The 15841-nt window shown below is 45.4% G+C and overlaps 2 protein-coding genes across 2 annotated transcripts in view; one reads left to right on the forward strand and one right to left on the reverse strand.

The window, feature by feature from the left end:
- The window catches only part of LOC142897996 (low-density lipoprotein receptor class A domain-containing protein 4-like), a 181091-nt gene that overhangs the window by 10764 nt on the left and 154486 nt on the right, over positions 1–15841 (forward strand). The window lies entirely within an intron of this gene.
- Positions 9412–15841, reverse strand: part of LOC142897995 (TGF-beta receptor type-2-like) — a 336150-nt gene continuing 329720 nt past the window's right edge. The window contains exon 11 of the mRNA XM_076040694.1: positions 9412–9465. The gene's annotated coding sequence lies outside the window, so the exon portion shown is untranslated. The remainder of the gene's footprint in view (positions 9466–15841) is intronic.

Genomic DNA, 15841 nt, shown 5'->3' on the forward strand with positions numbered 1-15841 from the left:
GTTTACATAAATCACGCTAATTGGTGAATAATGTACAAACAATCAGTTTTGTGCTTTGTGGTAGTAACTGTGTTAAATCAAAAGCACTGAACATTAGTTCATATGTTTGTGCAGTAAGTACTGTGTGCGTGCTGTGTTTATCTGAGCAGAGATAAAACATGAATTAAAAAAAGCAGAGACTTTGGTATATTGGCAATCTTTGGTATGTATGGAGGCCAAAGCCTGAGAGGGAAACCTGCTTAATGAAACCACCTATCTACCTATTCAAGACACACTTGAAAATGTTGTTAAATCAGTTGAACTTTTAACGGTAATGTTCAAGCTCTGCCTTATTTTTAACCAAGAATGAATGAAGAAGTTGCATTATATTTCTCTTTTCATCACTAACATATTGTCAGCAACTGTAAAATTGTAATGTGAAAAATCTCACGCTTACATTATTTACGTATTCTTTTTTCAAAAGCTAATTTCACAATTACTTAGACTCGTGAGGGAAAAAAAAAATAAATCGGAACACGACATGCTGTGATCAGCATTTCTCAACTGTTAAGTCTGTTTTTCACAGTATCCAGGCTGCTCGGGTGGCAAAAATATCCCACCTGTTACTAGGCAGCTGAACTAAATAAAAATGTGTGTTTTTATCAGCTAATGGAGTGTAATGAGTCGGTTGTTGGTAAATGTGGGCCGGTTTAGGACAGAGTGTGCGATAATGTGAGATAATGCAAGGTTTTTTTTTTTGGCCAGCCACTGGAAGGAAGCTGCCGGGGAAGCTCAGTTTGGGTCGCGGGGCTGGCGTGGACTCGGCGCCAAAGACCTTCAAGGACGCAGTGAAACCACACCTTTAATTGCTGCGAGACTCTCGGAGTATGGCACTAACTCGCTGCCTTTCTTCTCGTCTTTCCCCGCCATTCTGCCTTTTCGCCGTTCCGCTTGCTTTCTTTGCCCTATCAAAGGGTTCTGGATGCGTCCGCGGCCTCACTGAGGTGGTGGGCGGCGCGGGGAGCTGCGCTCGGGACTTATTATGGCTGAGTGGAAGAAGTCGAGGCGCTTCTCGTCTCGCTGGCCGAATCGTTGTTTTGTCGTCCGCTCATTAAAATTGTAAGTGGCAAACTTGCCACGAGCGCTTGGCTCTTTAATCCAAGAGACAAGGTTGTAGTCCAGTGAACCTGCTGCTGGTTTTGCTCACTTCCACTAGAGTGTTACGGTTATTCTTTGTCTTCAACCCACTGAGCTGCAGCTGCCCACAACGTGCCGTGTTCTAATTTATGTGGTCCATGTGCCCGCTCGCGTCATTATTAGCAAGATTTAAATTGCAGCTTCCTGTGTGGTATGTAATTTCATCACATCTCAGTGTAATCACTGATTAATCATTCAGAACCACCGTGATTGCCCTGTTTGCGGTCCCTGTTTGGCTACTTGACATGCAGCGGTGTCGCTGCATTTACAGCTACTGTCTGTATTTGAACAGCTGATAAGGTGGATTCCACTTCCCTTTCTCAAAGACTTGCTGAGTCAGTGGTGCCGCTATATGCCATTGTCATACAGGTGTTGCTCATGTTCTGAAAGGCTGAGCTACAAGGAAGTATTGCACTCTATAGGAAATCTTGTCAATAGAGCCCCCCCAAAAAAGTATATTTTACATAGGTGGTAAAAGTTTTCACATTCCGTGCTTAAGTAAAAGTAAAGATAATTGTGTAAAAAAAAAAAAAATCTGGTAAAAGTAAAAGTACTGATTGAACTCCTTTACTCAAGTAAAAGTAGGAAGTACAGGTTCTGTATCTGCGTCTGGATCAATTCTAAGAGCTTTTGCTACTCTCGATACTGTTGTTTTGTATTTTCTTTTCTTTTTCAACTGCAGCACAATCAAATTGTAATCAGTAATAACTATGACCAGTTGCTTTTTTTTTTTTATAGAACAACAACCAATGTTATTTTCTACATTTTTATTTCTCTCTTTCCTGAAAATGTACTGAACAGTGTCTGCAAAACTCTAAAACAACCTTCCTCTGAAAATATGATCCAAATGACAAAAGGCTCCACCTCAATCAATAACAACTATAATGTAATAATTAATGACTGTGAACAGAATTTGTATCTTTGAAACACAAAAGTAGCCTGCACATTTTTCCAATCTAAGAAGGAGAAAGTTCAGATATTTGTGTACAAATGGAGGGACTAAAAGTAAAAAGTCATCAGAAAACGAAATACTCAAGTAAAGTACAGATACCTGAAAAGTACGTAAGTACAGTCACAAAGTATTTGTGCTTTGTTGCAAGGAAATAGTAGTACTAGTAGTAGAAACACAGCTTTTGCTGGAGATATTGGTGCTGGGTACAAGAATACTGTCACCCAAGCAGTGTGTTTGTGTGGGTGCCACAGGTTTGTGCAGTGCACTGCATTCTGGTCTTGCCAGTAGCTCCGCAGTTGGCACCTGGCCAACTGTGACAGTCCTGTCTGGAGCCTCAAGTCGAGCGCAGCCACACACACCTCGACACATGGGGCGATGGAAATGCCATAAATCTGTCTGTGAGGCTGAAATGAGCTTAGTGTCACGGGGGGGTCGAATGGTGGCTGCGTTGCTCGTACGTGCATGTGTGTTTGTGTGTGTGTGTGTGTGTGTGTGTGTGTGCGTGTGTGTGTGTGTGTGTGCGTATGCGGGGAGTCTCTCTTCAGTGAGTTGCGCACTATAAAATGCTGTGGGTTATAAAAGCCAATCTGTCGCATTGGAAAAGTGTGTGCGTGCCCTCCTGTGTGCCCGTACGAAGAGGTCGAGAAAAGTGTAGCTTCTCTCTCACACTCTCTCTCTGTGTCACACACACGCACACACACACGCACGCTCACCATCTGACTTTGCCTTTGTTTTTCAGTGTCCTCCTCCCCATCTTATCATTCTTTTTCACTCTGCAGCCTTTTTATTCCAGCATGATGATATAAATCATCAAACTCTAACAGCCGACAGGAATTTGCACATTTTCTCACCCCCCTCCCCCCGCACATCTTTACACCTGAAGTTTTTGCTTATAAAACGCTGTGCATTCCGCAGTCGGACTCGTTGAGTGAGCAAATATGCTAAATTTTTGCCTCCCTCCGCTGCACCTCCACAGCGCTGATGGTCTCACACACGTCCACTGCTGAAACATGAACTTGTGGAGACAGAGGTCCGATGATGCACGTTGTTAGGTATGTTTGGACGTCTCCACCCAGCAGATGGAAGCTTATTCTCACTTTCCTCCCCCCGCCCCCCTCCACACAAGGCTCTATTTGTCCATCCATCTGCCACTCATCACTTTTTTAGACAGATTTTAGAAGCCGGCCTAAGCTTGAACTGAAGATCCACTTGTCATTGATTCAGCGATCAGTAAGGTAACAAACTAACAAATTTGGAACCTGAAAAAATTTGGTCGCTCTTGTTTTCTTGATTGATTTATTTATATTGTGCAAGTTAATTTTTAGTAAATCTCATGGGGTTACACCCTGGGCAAATCACTTGTTCATCGCAGGGACGCTACAGACGGACTAACAACCATCTGCACTTTGTGTGCCTTCACCCTAAAGATCGCTCTGACTGGCTCCGTTATCCCTGGGTGCAGGATGAGTGGTGAGAGCAAACAGTGGCAGATGAAGGTTAATGGTGAAAGTAGGTTATTGAGACTTTGAAGCTTTTCAATTCAAATAAGTTTTCATTTCGTCGATGTTTGGTTCGGTTATTTTTCGAAGCAAGAAGGGGCGTGTTGACAGCGCGGAGCCTGACGAAAGCTAACGGGTTGGAGGACGCTTTTTAACCGCAGCGCTGCAGAACGTCCGCAAACCGACATTTAGGTCGCGCGTCAAACGTGTGGAAGAATGCGTCGCAGAATGCTGTCCAAAGGGCTGAGTAGAATTTAAAACAGTAGTAAATGCGGCTTAACGTACGGCGGAGTGACATAAGGCGAGCGAGGGGAAGGGAAGGGAGGGTTTGTTGCTGAGCCTCCGTCAGCTGTGGCCGGCTGAGCTGTTGCGTGCCACTCTTCCTGTCTCACACTGGGAGTGACGCGAGCAGATCAGAAGGCCTGCAGTCTGGTTACCTGGCAGTCGCCTCCGTGTTTGTCCACCTGACTTCTAAACTCTCAGTGCAGTCTCGCTGCCGGCGTGTCCATCTGGCCCCTCTCTGTCTATCTCCTCTGCTTCCTGCGCCACCACCAACAACCCCCCCCCCCACCCGCACACACCTATTTTCACTTTACACAACCGCCCTTTAAAATGCCCATCAATCCACTTTTACAAATTTTACTTTCACAAGTTTAGAGGCAATCTGTTTTTTTATTTTTTTTATTTTATCTCTTTCTCCTGTGCCTCATCCTCATGTAGCATTTCTGTTTGTTTTTCTTATCATTTTTCAATATATAGTGAAATATTTGAAATCCTCTGGCAAGCTTGGCCAAGTCAATCAGGAACACTCAACTCTATTCCTTTGACATATCGTGATATCACAGCTATTATATCCTTTTTGTTTCTGCTCAGTCATTTCCAGCTGACAGCTCCATTTCAAGAGCCAATGCCTTACATTTTCGTGCATCCTTTTTCACCATACAAAATACAGATACAGAATCGCATGTGTATATTTTCAGTTAGATTAACTCACTGCAATTACAAAAATACATTGTCTTTTGACACGCAACTCATAACGAGGTCTACATTTGCAAAAAACACATGTCTGCTTTTAAGTAAGATTGTAATATAGTTCCATCTTGTCAAATCGAACATCTGGAGTTTCTTGAACGTACTGTGACATCACAGCTGTTGGAGGAAAGATGCAGGACGTCAGAATTCAGGGATTAACGATAACGTTGCTTGCAATCTGCTTTTTTAGCGACGGCTCAGATGTATTTAGTCTGAGATGTGACTAAATCACACAGACTGGTAGTGAGATTTCAGACTCCTGAGGCCCAGTGATTCTCTTCCTAATTAAACATTGAACCAAAACAGCTCCTGGAATTAGCCCTAAATTAAGCCCGTTGGATTCCAGACACACTTTGTGCATCGAACACCTGGAACACTCAATTAATGCTTAAGATTGTGTGTTTATTTTTCTACACTGTTTGTCTTTCACGAAATTGAGCTGAGCTTAGTCAATAGAATTTGAGTCATTTAACTGTGATTCCTACAAGTACAATAGTTGTGACCTACATGCATCCTAGTTCAAATCACTGCTGACATAAAAGGGGTGTTTCGAAATTTGGATCTTAGGACCTCATTTCCATGTTAAATGTGTGTGCGTAATATTTAGAGATTTTGAGAGGAAACAGCGACATCAGGTGGTTACAATTTAGAGCAGCGCTTTTTCACTCACCGTCCCTCTCCCGTGTTTGCCAGTGAGCTATGGTGGCCTGCGCACACAAACCTGGTAACCTCATCCATTTTCTTCTCTGTTCGTTTAATTGAGGACGCCAGCGTTCACCCTAAATACGAACCGCAGCTGGATTGTCCACACCAGGCTTCCTTAGAAATATGGCAATGCAAGATTGCAGCTATCTGGGAGCATACTCTTACTAAATGTATATTCTTAAATGTATGAGAACCGTTTTATAGGTAGAAAAACTAAAACACTTTTATTATACTGCAAGTATACACTTTTATTCATGTCTTAATGTGCAGTATATTAAGCTTTAACCAATATAAAAATCATAAATCCAGCCAAATTTCACACACTGGATCTTTAATGCGTGGCACATAACATTACCCAAAGTGACAAAGTATAGGACAGGCACAACCCTGGTCCAAGAGTGCTGCAGACGGGCAAAGACAAAGCCCGCAGAGTTCTAATTTCTCCCCTCAAATCTTCTATCGTGGAGAGATAAGGTCAGCCCAGCTTGCCGCAGAGCAGACCATACTATGCCATGCCATTCTCAGCCATGCCAGTTTGAGTGTGTACATGCTCCAGCAGCATATGGCGGTAACATGCTGTCAGGGGAGCTTGTCTCCTGGCCCGGCCTCTCCAGCCTGGGGACAGATGGCGGCTCACTGGGCCCTGAAAAGCAAGAAGCGCGGCGCTCGAGATTCGGCCCACTCCGCCCTTCTTACCTTGGCTCTTCCTGTCCTTCCCGGTGGCCTCGGTTTCTTACATCCCCGTGTCAACACGCCAAGACTCCTCTTTCGCCGGTGATTTAATTTGGTCTCCATCCAAGCCAAATGAAAACACGACCACTGTAAAAATGTGCCAAAACCGAGTTTTGCTACTTGTTTACGAAAGCTGAGATTTGAAAGGCAGTCGAAGAATGCAGCTTTCAACTAAGAAATTACAGCAGTGCAGGCTTTGGCAATGCCTACTTAAGGCCTTTTTGACAGACCAAAGTCCTGACAGAAGCAAAGTAGTTAATCATGTCTGTGTGCGAGAGAATTTGAAATGGCCTGAGTCCTTATAACAGAGGTCTTTGGTGTGCTTTGCTCCATGCTTCCTGGTTCCTGATGGTTAACCTCCCCTCCCCAACCTCATATTGCCTACACTTGCTTGGTAGGACTTTACAGTGTGTGTGTAGAATTTGGCATGATTTTGGATTTTCATATTAATAATAGTGTAACTTACTGCCCGTAAATACATTGATACAAGTGTATACTCGCAGTACAATGACCAGATTCCACCGCAGTCCTGTTTCTTTGTGCCTACTGACTCTCCCGTGTCACACCAATGAAACCCTTAAGCTTGATGGATGCTCTGCTGGCGTCCTGAATGTTTTGTGTCAGAGGGTTTTTCTGCGGTGACAGCAGCCAAAAGAAAATTACGACGTCGTCTGGACATAAAGAACACACTTAGGGTGTCACTGTCTACGTTGGTATGAGACAGCGTAGTTGCAGCGAAACAAGCTGGAGAGGGGAGGTGGAAGGGCACTGATTCAGCGTTGTGAGTATGTGCCTTATATTTGTCTATACGTTTTTTTTGTGTTGTGTCATTTCTCTGTGTATTCCCCCCCCCCCCCCCCCGACCCCCACATCTTGAAGGCCGGTGGGCCTTTGAATGCACCCGTCGACGGCGCACAAAGGTTTTAAAGTCTGAGCGTTTTCACAATGGCTGCCCATCTCTCCCTGCCGCTCTGTAAACGCTAGTGCTTTTCCAGCAACACACAACTTAGCCTCATCTCTGCATGGCTTGCTTGTGATTAGGTTGAGAGTGGCCTGGAATTGATGTTTTTCAGCTGCGGTGATTTTTTTTTATTTTTTTTATTTCCGCCATGGACTTCTAACTTATAGGCCTTTTTATTCAATATCGTCCCCAGAAAAACGTGGTCTTTTCTGTGTGGTCCTTCCATCCTATGTAACGGTCTGCATTTAGTTGGGTTTTAATTATTCATTCAAACTCGATGCCAACTGTTGAAGTATTTTTTTTTTTTATCCATAATTTAAAAAAAAACAGTTTTTTTTCTGCTGTGTTTCAGGTGTCACTGGCTGTCACAGTTGCGCGGTATCGCGCCCCAGTAAACATGTTGTTTGTCAGCCTGCGTGTTTCTGTTTACAGCCCTAGGTTTTTCTGGTAATTGGCCAGTATGAACCTACTGCTGTGATCACACCCTCAGTTTCTTCTGAGAACAGACAGTCCTCTTGACTGTGTTGCTTGTAAAAAATTTTTTTTTTTAACTGTGCTATAAGGACTTTTTTTTTTTTTTTAGAGAGAGAGAGAGAAGCAATTCAACCGTATTGGTATTTCCCATTTATACATATTTTTGAAATGGATGAATAATTCCATAAATGAATGCGCTTTTCAGTCGGAGGGTGTGGTTCATTTAATTCCATGTCCATGTTCAGAAAGCAAGACACCTTTTGTTCCTCTTCTTGTGGTGTTTCCTTCCAGGATATTCTTTTTAAATGTTATTTCCTCTTGTAACTTTATTGTCAGACGTGTTTTCCATCATGTAAGAAACACTTCCAGCCGACACAGAGGAGGGCCTTATCACCTTTGCTCAAATAGTGCTGTTGTTTTTAAACCCGACTGATCCTTAAGTCCTTCTGGCCTTCTATTACTTTGTGGGTGAAATGCTTGAACCAGCCATAGATTGAAACTCGACTGGAGTTCTTTGCCATCTTCTCAATTCCATTTCACTACAAAACCAACCCATTTGGAAAATGATTCCTGCATTGTGTGATTTGTTTAACATCTACTGTATATGACGAATGCCTTTTTTTTTTTTAAATCACGGTCAGCAAAATCAGCATCGTCGTGTATTCACAGCAGCCAGAATTTGTTGGACAAACCAGAGTGGAGACACATTGTGCCCTTCAGTAAATAGGAAGAATATTAGCCTCCAGGATGTTGAATGTCGACGGTTGAATTGTTTGGCTCAGTATGTCTTTTGTCGTCAGTTAAAAATGAATGGCTTGCTAGATGCATTTTCTTCCTCGCTGGAATCTAAAGGCGTGCGTGCCACAGAGTCAGATGTTGTTTTGTGCTATTCGGTGTCATAACTCCTGATTTTCCTGTTAAGTTTGAACCAGACAGTCTATGTTTTTTTTTCTGTTTTTTTTTTCTTTTATGTCCTTCTTCCTCAAAATGACTGGCCCTGACTCACCGCTGCAGAGCATCCACGGTCGATTTCGTATTTTCGGTTTTTCGGAAAGCTGAAGCAGGACTGGCGGAGAGCTAGCGCCCCAACCCCCTGTGCGCTGTTACTGCCGTAAGGGGCTTCGCTGATCTTAAAACCCAAAAGCTGTTGCGAGTACGCATTGTCATGTCCTGTGCGGATGCACAGAGTGATCTAGATTCTTGGAGTCTTGGATTTTTGGATGGTGCAGCATGTGAGATGTGAGCACAAGTTCAAGGACTGCTCCTTTTAGAATAGAAAAAAACAAAAAAAAAGAGAGACCTGAGTGAATTCTCGGGTGCTGTTGAATCACTGCTCAGCCCTCACACTGTGTTGTGAGGCAACAATTCAAAGACTTTGCCTTTGCAACACAAAAAACAATCGTCTCTCTCTCACGCACGCACGCACGCACGCACCTGATAGAATCACACTCACATGATATACAGGTTCCCCACTTCTGAGTGTTGTTCTACGCAGACACAAAGGTATATTTTTTTCACCTTGTAGCAGAACTGATCCTTCGGATTTGCGTGTGATTGAACAGTGTAAACCGTCTGCGCCTTCACCTCGTGCCCTCTGAGAGAAATGAAGAGTTATCTCTGCCGTGCTTCTTTTTCTTTATTTTTTTTCTTCTGCCGTGTAGCTTTATGGCTCCTTTCTCTTCCCGTCTCCTGCCGGCACAAAGTGAAGGGGCATAGTGATAGCATCCATTCTGTCCAGTGTTCCAACTCCGTCAGACGGGGGAGTAGAATCCCTGAATCTTATTTCGCTGAGAAAATTTCAGAACGAACGAGTGGAATCTTAATGTATTTATTTGGCAGTGGCAATTGGAATTCAGACAGGGTCCAGTTAGCTCTCATTACACACACACACACACACACACACACACACACACACACACACACACACACACGCACTGTGCTCCCTGCTCATTACTGTGTCTCACTTGCTAGCCATGAGTAGCGCCACCTCCAGCAGCATACATACATCACTGGCATACAGCATACTCTGTCATGTGTGAAATGGGCTGTGGTTGATCCCTGCCCTGAGAGAGGAGAGAGTTTCAGCCGATGAGATGAGAGCAGCCCCCTCACGAGGAGCAGGAGGGGAGGAGGAGGAGAAAGGACCAAAAAATAAAATCAAAAAAAAAAAAAAAGAGTCGACATGAAGGGAGATGTGGCGGGTGAGAGGGTGGAATTAGGAAGAGGACTAAAAGAGAGGACAGAATAACAGGGTAGGAGGGAGGAAAGGGGAAAAGGGTGTGTTTTTTTTTCCTCGGCAGAATAAATGTGAAGAGAAATGAGAGGGAGGGGAGAGGAGATGAAAGGGATGTAATGTGGGGAGAATGGGAGAAGAGGCTTGAGGAGGCACAAGAGGAAGATGATGGGGTGAAGGAGCGAGCAAGAGAGGAGTGAAATAAAGTGCAGGAGAAAGGAAAATGACAAGGACGGTGAGTGGTGGTAGAGAAAACGTGGAGGAAAAAAAAAATTCTAGAATTTTCCCATGTCTCAGTATTTTTGCGTGATCTCGGCGCAATAGTGTTTGTCAGCAAAAAGAAAAAAAATATATAGTTTTGTATGTGTTTAATGTGTGTGGAAACTGCCAGAGCAGAAAAAATTGTGGAATGCAGGACGGGTTTGCCTGTTGAAAAAAAAAATAATAATTTCAAGTGACGACAAAAGAGAAAAGAATATAAAAGGCATCAAACAGCAATTGATTTTTCAGACTCGGTACAGAGTACAGAGTGCCTTGAGGTGGAGTGGTTGGAATCCAAGCAGAGTTGTGTCAATGACAAGGGTGCCGTTGAGGAAAAGAGAGAGAGAGGGGAAAAAAACAGGGACGGGATCAAAGTAAAAAAAAAGAAAAAAGAAAAGAAAGAGAAGAGGAGTTCTGATGAGGTGTGCACAGGGAAGGAGGCGAGGAGACAAACAGGCGGAGCTGAAGGTGAAACCAGCAGTGTCGAGGAGGAGGAGGAGGAGGAAGTTTTTTATGAGCGAGGCAGAGGACGAGGTCCATTCGCCAGGATCTGAGGTGGAGGATGCTGGCTGGTTGTGGTGGTGGGAGCTGGCGTTGAGAGTGAGCCACTGCAGCACTTCTGCAGCGGGCAGGCGGGCACTGACTGACTGACTGACTGACAGCTCCAGCACGGCCGTGCTCGCCCGCCTCGCTGAGGCTGACTGGCTGCTCGGCTGGCAGCTCGGATGCAGCGGCGGCGGCGTCCCCGCAGCTTTGCCCTTGTCTCCTCCCCCCCCCCCACCCTCCCCCGCCGCCTCCCGTCTCTCAGCAATGCACCAAGTCGGCCGAGATGAGAGAGAATACTTAGGATTTAACACCCCACCCCCTCAACACACACACACACACACACCCACCGCGTCGTTTCCTTTTCCTCCCTTTTCCCCCCTTTTCAAAAATAGCTGTGAGTGATGCTGCTTTTTTTTAGTAGTAAACAACGTCTCCCTCCGCCGAATCCAAAAGCAGGGAATTGGAATCGACTGGTGGAGGGTGGGTGTGTGTGTGTGTGTGTGTGTGTGTGTGTGTTGGGGGGAGGAGGGGGGGGGGGGGGGTGGAGACTTCCGGAAGTGGCGTCCTCCAGAAGCTGGTCGCGCCGCTCCATCGCCTTGAGTCCCTCAGCCCCTCCATCTCTTCCCTGGAGCTTCGCCGACGAGCGGGGGTGGAGTGGGCGGTGGGGTGGGGGTGGGCGGCGCAAACAAAGTTGTCATTATCGCTCGTGCGCTGCTACTATCCCACTTGAACGACTCGGCGGCGGGGGGTGGGTTGGTGAATGACGCCGGCGAGGAGGCCGCGATGTGTCCCCCCCCCCCTTCTCCCCCCTGCGTCGTCTCGCAAGAGATCAACCATCAAGGAAAAAGAGACGTCACGGCCGCAAAGTGGAAACGTTTGTCTGCACCGCTGCTGCATTGCAGCACCGTGTTTGTCCTCTCCGCCCGCCTTCGCCTCCCCCCCCCCCCCGCCTACCTCACCCCCACCCTCCCCGGCTGTCTCTCAACCCCCCACCCACCCCCACCCCCCCAGCCAAAACACTGCTATTGCTTTACTCTCCCCGCCCGGGGGCAGCCAGACGTAGGAACGACGGAAACGGGATCTGTTTTGGTGTTTTGGTGCAAATGGGAACATGATGTTTTTTGTGTGTGTGCGTGTGTGGGCGTATGTGCGTATAAGTGTGTGTGTGTGTGTGTGTGTGTGTGTGTGTGGGGGGGGGGGGGGGGGGGGGGGGTCGGGCGGCGTCGGAGAGATGCGTAGCCCGCCGAGATAAGCCGGGTTAAATTGTGCGTACAAGCTATAAGCTGGCTTACGTCTGCGAGCAGACACACTTTTCTCCTCCTCCTCTTCCTGTCTGGGTGTATTCCCACCGCACCGCCTGTCATGTTGCATCAATAGACCTCCGCCTCATCCGCACGGCAACTTTTTTTTTTTTTTTTTTTTTTTTTTTTTTACCGGCGCGGGCGTTTCGTATGGTATAGTAGATTTAATCATGGATGTGTCACACGCGGGTCAGGCTGAATGGAAGAGCAGAGGCGGCTGCATGTCTGTGAATTATGCTTGGCGGGAAGGACGGCGACGCAGCTGCGATAACGCCTCATAAGTTTCAAAATGTTTCTTTGACTGGCTGATTATGTGCACCTCTGGCGGTGTCAGGCCCAGTGTTTGGCTGAGTCTCCATCTGAGTGTTTGTCCCAGCTGTTCACCTCTCTGTCTGTCTGACTGTCTGTCTGTCTGTCTGGGGCGAGGCAACCCGCTGGTGGAGGTCACTTAATTGACTATTAGGTGTTAAAAAAAAAAAAAAAAAAGTATTTTGTGTCCAACTTTAGGTAAGATTCTTTATTCTTCCTAGAAGAATAGGTTTTTTAGAGGTTATTTTAGAGGGCCTCTGTTCTACCTCATTTTTTATCTTCTTTTTCTTAGTCATTAATTACCTTAAAAAAACAAACACTTTAGCGCCCCAAACATATTCATTCATTAATTCATTCATCTGAGGCCTGATTGTACACTATTTTTGGAACACTTTAACCTCACATTATTTGTGGTTTTATTGATGGCATTAGTGCACTGTGTCAAGATGGAAATTTGGTGTCTGTTCTTTGCATGTCATGTTTATCCAGTCTGGATTAAGACCTGCGGTGCAGAACAGTTTGAAGCTGTTGAATCCTAGAAGCAAGCTGCCGCATTTTTTTATTTATTTATTTTTTGCAGTGGGGCTACTGTCATCACGTTGTAGCAAAGAAGATCCAAATTATTTTCGTCCTACGCTTATGTCATGCTTTTGTTTTCCAATTTTTTAATTTGTTTGTCGATGTTCGCGTTGTATTGTGAATTCAAACAAAGGTGTTACGCCCCGCTTTCATAGATGGGAGGACAGCACTGCGACTTACCCCTGCTGTGTGCCACAGTGTACAGCCTCAGCTAAGCTCAACTCTGCTCTGTTTCCATGGAATTCCAAAAGACAAAGCACTGAAGAAGAGGTGGGCAGGTCAAATCCGATGAGACGACTTCACAATAACAAAACAAAAGTCTGCAGTAGACACATTTGAAGAACAGAAGCCTTGCCGAGCCTCCAGCTCTATCTTCCAGAACATGTGTGACAAAGGGTGCTCAACTGGTGCTTTGGCTTTTAGTTTGGGGATGGAAAGAGCCACCAAATTAAAACATTTCCCAGAAAGATGATCACCTTGTTTTTACCAAACATTTAAAACACTACTATGCACATTTCAACATTCAACGGGGGACAATAATGTGTACGTGATTCATATAAAACGAAGAAAGTAGTCGTGGGCAAAGGCACAGTAAGGGAAGGCTGACTGTATTACTGCTAACGTTTGCAATGCACAACTGAAGAAGATGTAAAACTTTTGCTCTATTTTTTTCTGTCAATATCTAAGCTATTCTTTGCACATCCTTTGCTATTAATATCGGCAGTTCTTGCATACAGGGAGTGAACCAACTCCTCCATAGCTACTGTCTCTGAGATACAGCAGTGTTATTGTAGTTGGCTGCAGTGTTTGTTTTTTTGAAAGGAACTTACTTTTGAACTTACTGGATAATGTAAATGTCATAAAAACTGTAAAACTAATTAAAAAGTCAAATACAGTGCAGAACATCAATAACACAGTTTAGATCATCTTCTTGACTGAAACCTGACCGCTACAGCTCCACTGAGATTGAATTTACCGCTAACCAGAAATGTACATATACACATCCCTTTTCCAAGTTCAAGAAGCTGCCCAGAAATGCCCAGACTGCTATTTTTAGTGTCAGGCCTATTTCAGCTGGTGTTGGCAGCTGTAATGCAACCTGAACATATGAGGAGAGGTTCCGTATAACGATGAGGGCCAGTTTGGGGTCTTGTTCACGAGTGAGGGAAAGATGGAGCGCAAGATTGACAGGCGGATCGGTGCGGTGTCTGCAGTGGTGCAGTCGCTGTACCGATCTGTTGTGGTGAAGAAGGAGCTAAGCCGAAAGGCAAAGCTCTCGATTTACCGGTTGATCTGTGTTGCTACCCTCACCTCTGGTGATGAGCTTTGGGTAATGACCGAAAGAACGAGGTCACGGATACAAGTGGCCGAAATGAGTTTCCTCTGTAGGGTGGCTGGTTGCACCCTTAGGGACAGAGTGAGGAGCTCGGTCACCCGGGAGGAGCTTGGAGTAGAGCCGCTGATCTTTCACATCGACAGGAACCAGTTGAGGTGGCTCAGGCATCTGTTTCGGATGCCTCCTGGACGCCTCCCTGGAGAGGTGTTCCGGGCATGTGCCACTGGGAGGAGACCCTGAGGAAGACCCAGGACACGCTGGAGGGACTACATCTCTTGGCTGGCCTGGCAACACCATGGGGTTCCGCGAGATGAGCTGGACGTCTGGCTGTCACTGCTAAGACTGCTGCCTCCGTGACCTGACTCCGGGTAAAGCGGCAGAAGATGGATGGATGGATGGATAGATGGATGGACAAAAGTATGAAGCCAACATGGTGAGAAAGAAATCGAGAGAAAGCTTTTGGTGGAAGCAGTATCACTGTGTAGGGTGGCATCCCCAAAACAAGGTTTGCTGCCATTCAAAGCCATCTCAAAGCTGTAACATATCGGGATGAGAATCTGCTGCCAGTAGCATCCTCCCATCCCCAATCTCCATGAGGTTGGACCTTATCCCATCTTCCAAGATAACATTGCTGGAGAATGTAGCAGCCGAGGGAATAGACCAGCCTGCCAACAGACGTCCACCCATGGGAACACTCGTGGGATCAGCTGGGACGTGCTGTATGTGCTAGAGTGTCCAACCCAGCCACGATGGCTAACGTGCCACAAATCACGGTTAAGGAGTGGAACGCCCTCCCACCGGCCCTGTGTCACCAACACAAGGAGGGAGTGCCAAGGCTGCTGAAGGCTGAATTGTGGCTCCTCCACCTGCAACTGAGCCCTCGTGTTTTTTGTTCCATAAATAAAACATGAAACAACCAAATTTATTTTAAGAGAGTCAGTAACAAAGGGAGAAGAGCCTCAACGGTTTTTGAATGGGAGCACAATTTTGGACCCCACCCAATTCTCAGTTGTGCTGCTCATCCAACATGAGCCTCACAAGTGGACATCAATGGAAAGGGAAATGAGCAAGCTTCCCACTGATACCACATTTAATGGTTATTGTAAGATCACAACCAGAGATAGTGTTTGATCTACTTGGGTAAAAAAAAAAAAATCAATACAATTGAGAAATAAAATATTAAGAAGCCAAGGCACTGGGGTTTTCTGGAGCCTATCCCAGCTACAACCAGGGAAAGGTGGGGTTTCACCGGGGACAAGTTGCCAATTTATCACACAGAGAAAGACACCCTGAGTGTACTATTTGTCAGAGTCGTATTATATTATTATATTATATTAATGCAACTCTAACACCTACTAATGACCACTTATAACCATTTAAATTATGCTTATGCTGAAAATGTAAGTCAGACATCAAATTGTAAATAAAGCTCCAATTTTATCACACTCTTTTTTTTCAACATTTAACAACACACAACATTGTGTTGAGCGTGTCTCTTTCTGATTATTGACTTTTCCCTGCTGAATGTACAAGAGGAACAGCTACCTGCATCCAAAGAGTTTTGAAGTCATTTCAAGTCATAAAAAGTTCCAATAAAATGGAGAAATCGGTGTTGAAGCAATTTTTGATTTGATTGAGCCCTCACCTATGCACCTCCCACAAACGCAGAGACACTTGCAGTGTGTGTTGGTCCTTTCCAACAATAGCCGTAGGTCAGGCTGGCTTTGTGAACTCACCTTGTACCC

This window comes from Nelusetta ayraudi, unplaced genomic scaffold, assembly GCF_046127955.1.
Source record: "Nelusetta ayraudi isolate G7.1 ecotype Tasmania unplaced genomic scaffold, CSIRO-AGI_Nayr_v1 ptg000063l, whole genome shotgun sequence".
Classification (NCBI taxonomy): domain Eukaryota; kingdom Metazoa; phylum Chordata; class Actinopteri; order Tetraodontiformes; family Monacanthidae; genus Nelusetta; species Nelusetta ayraudi.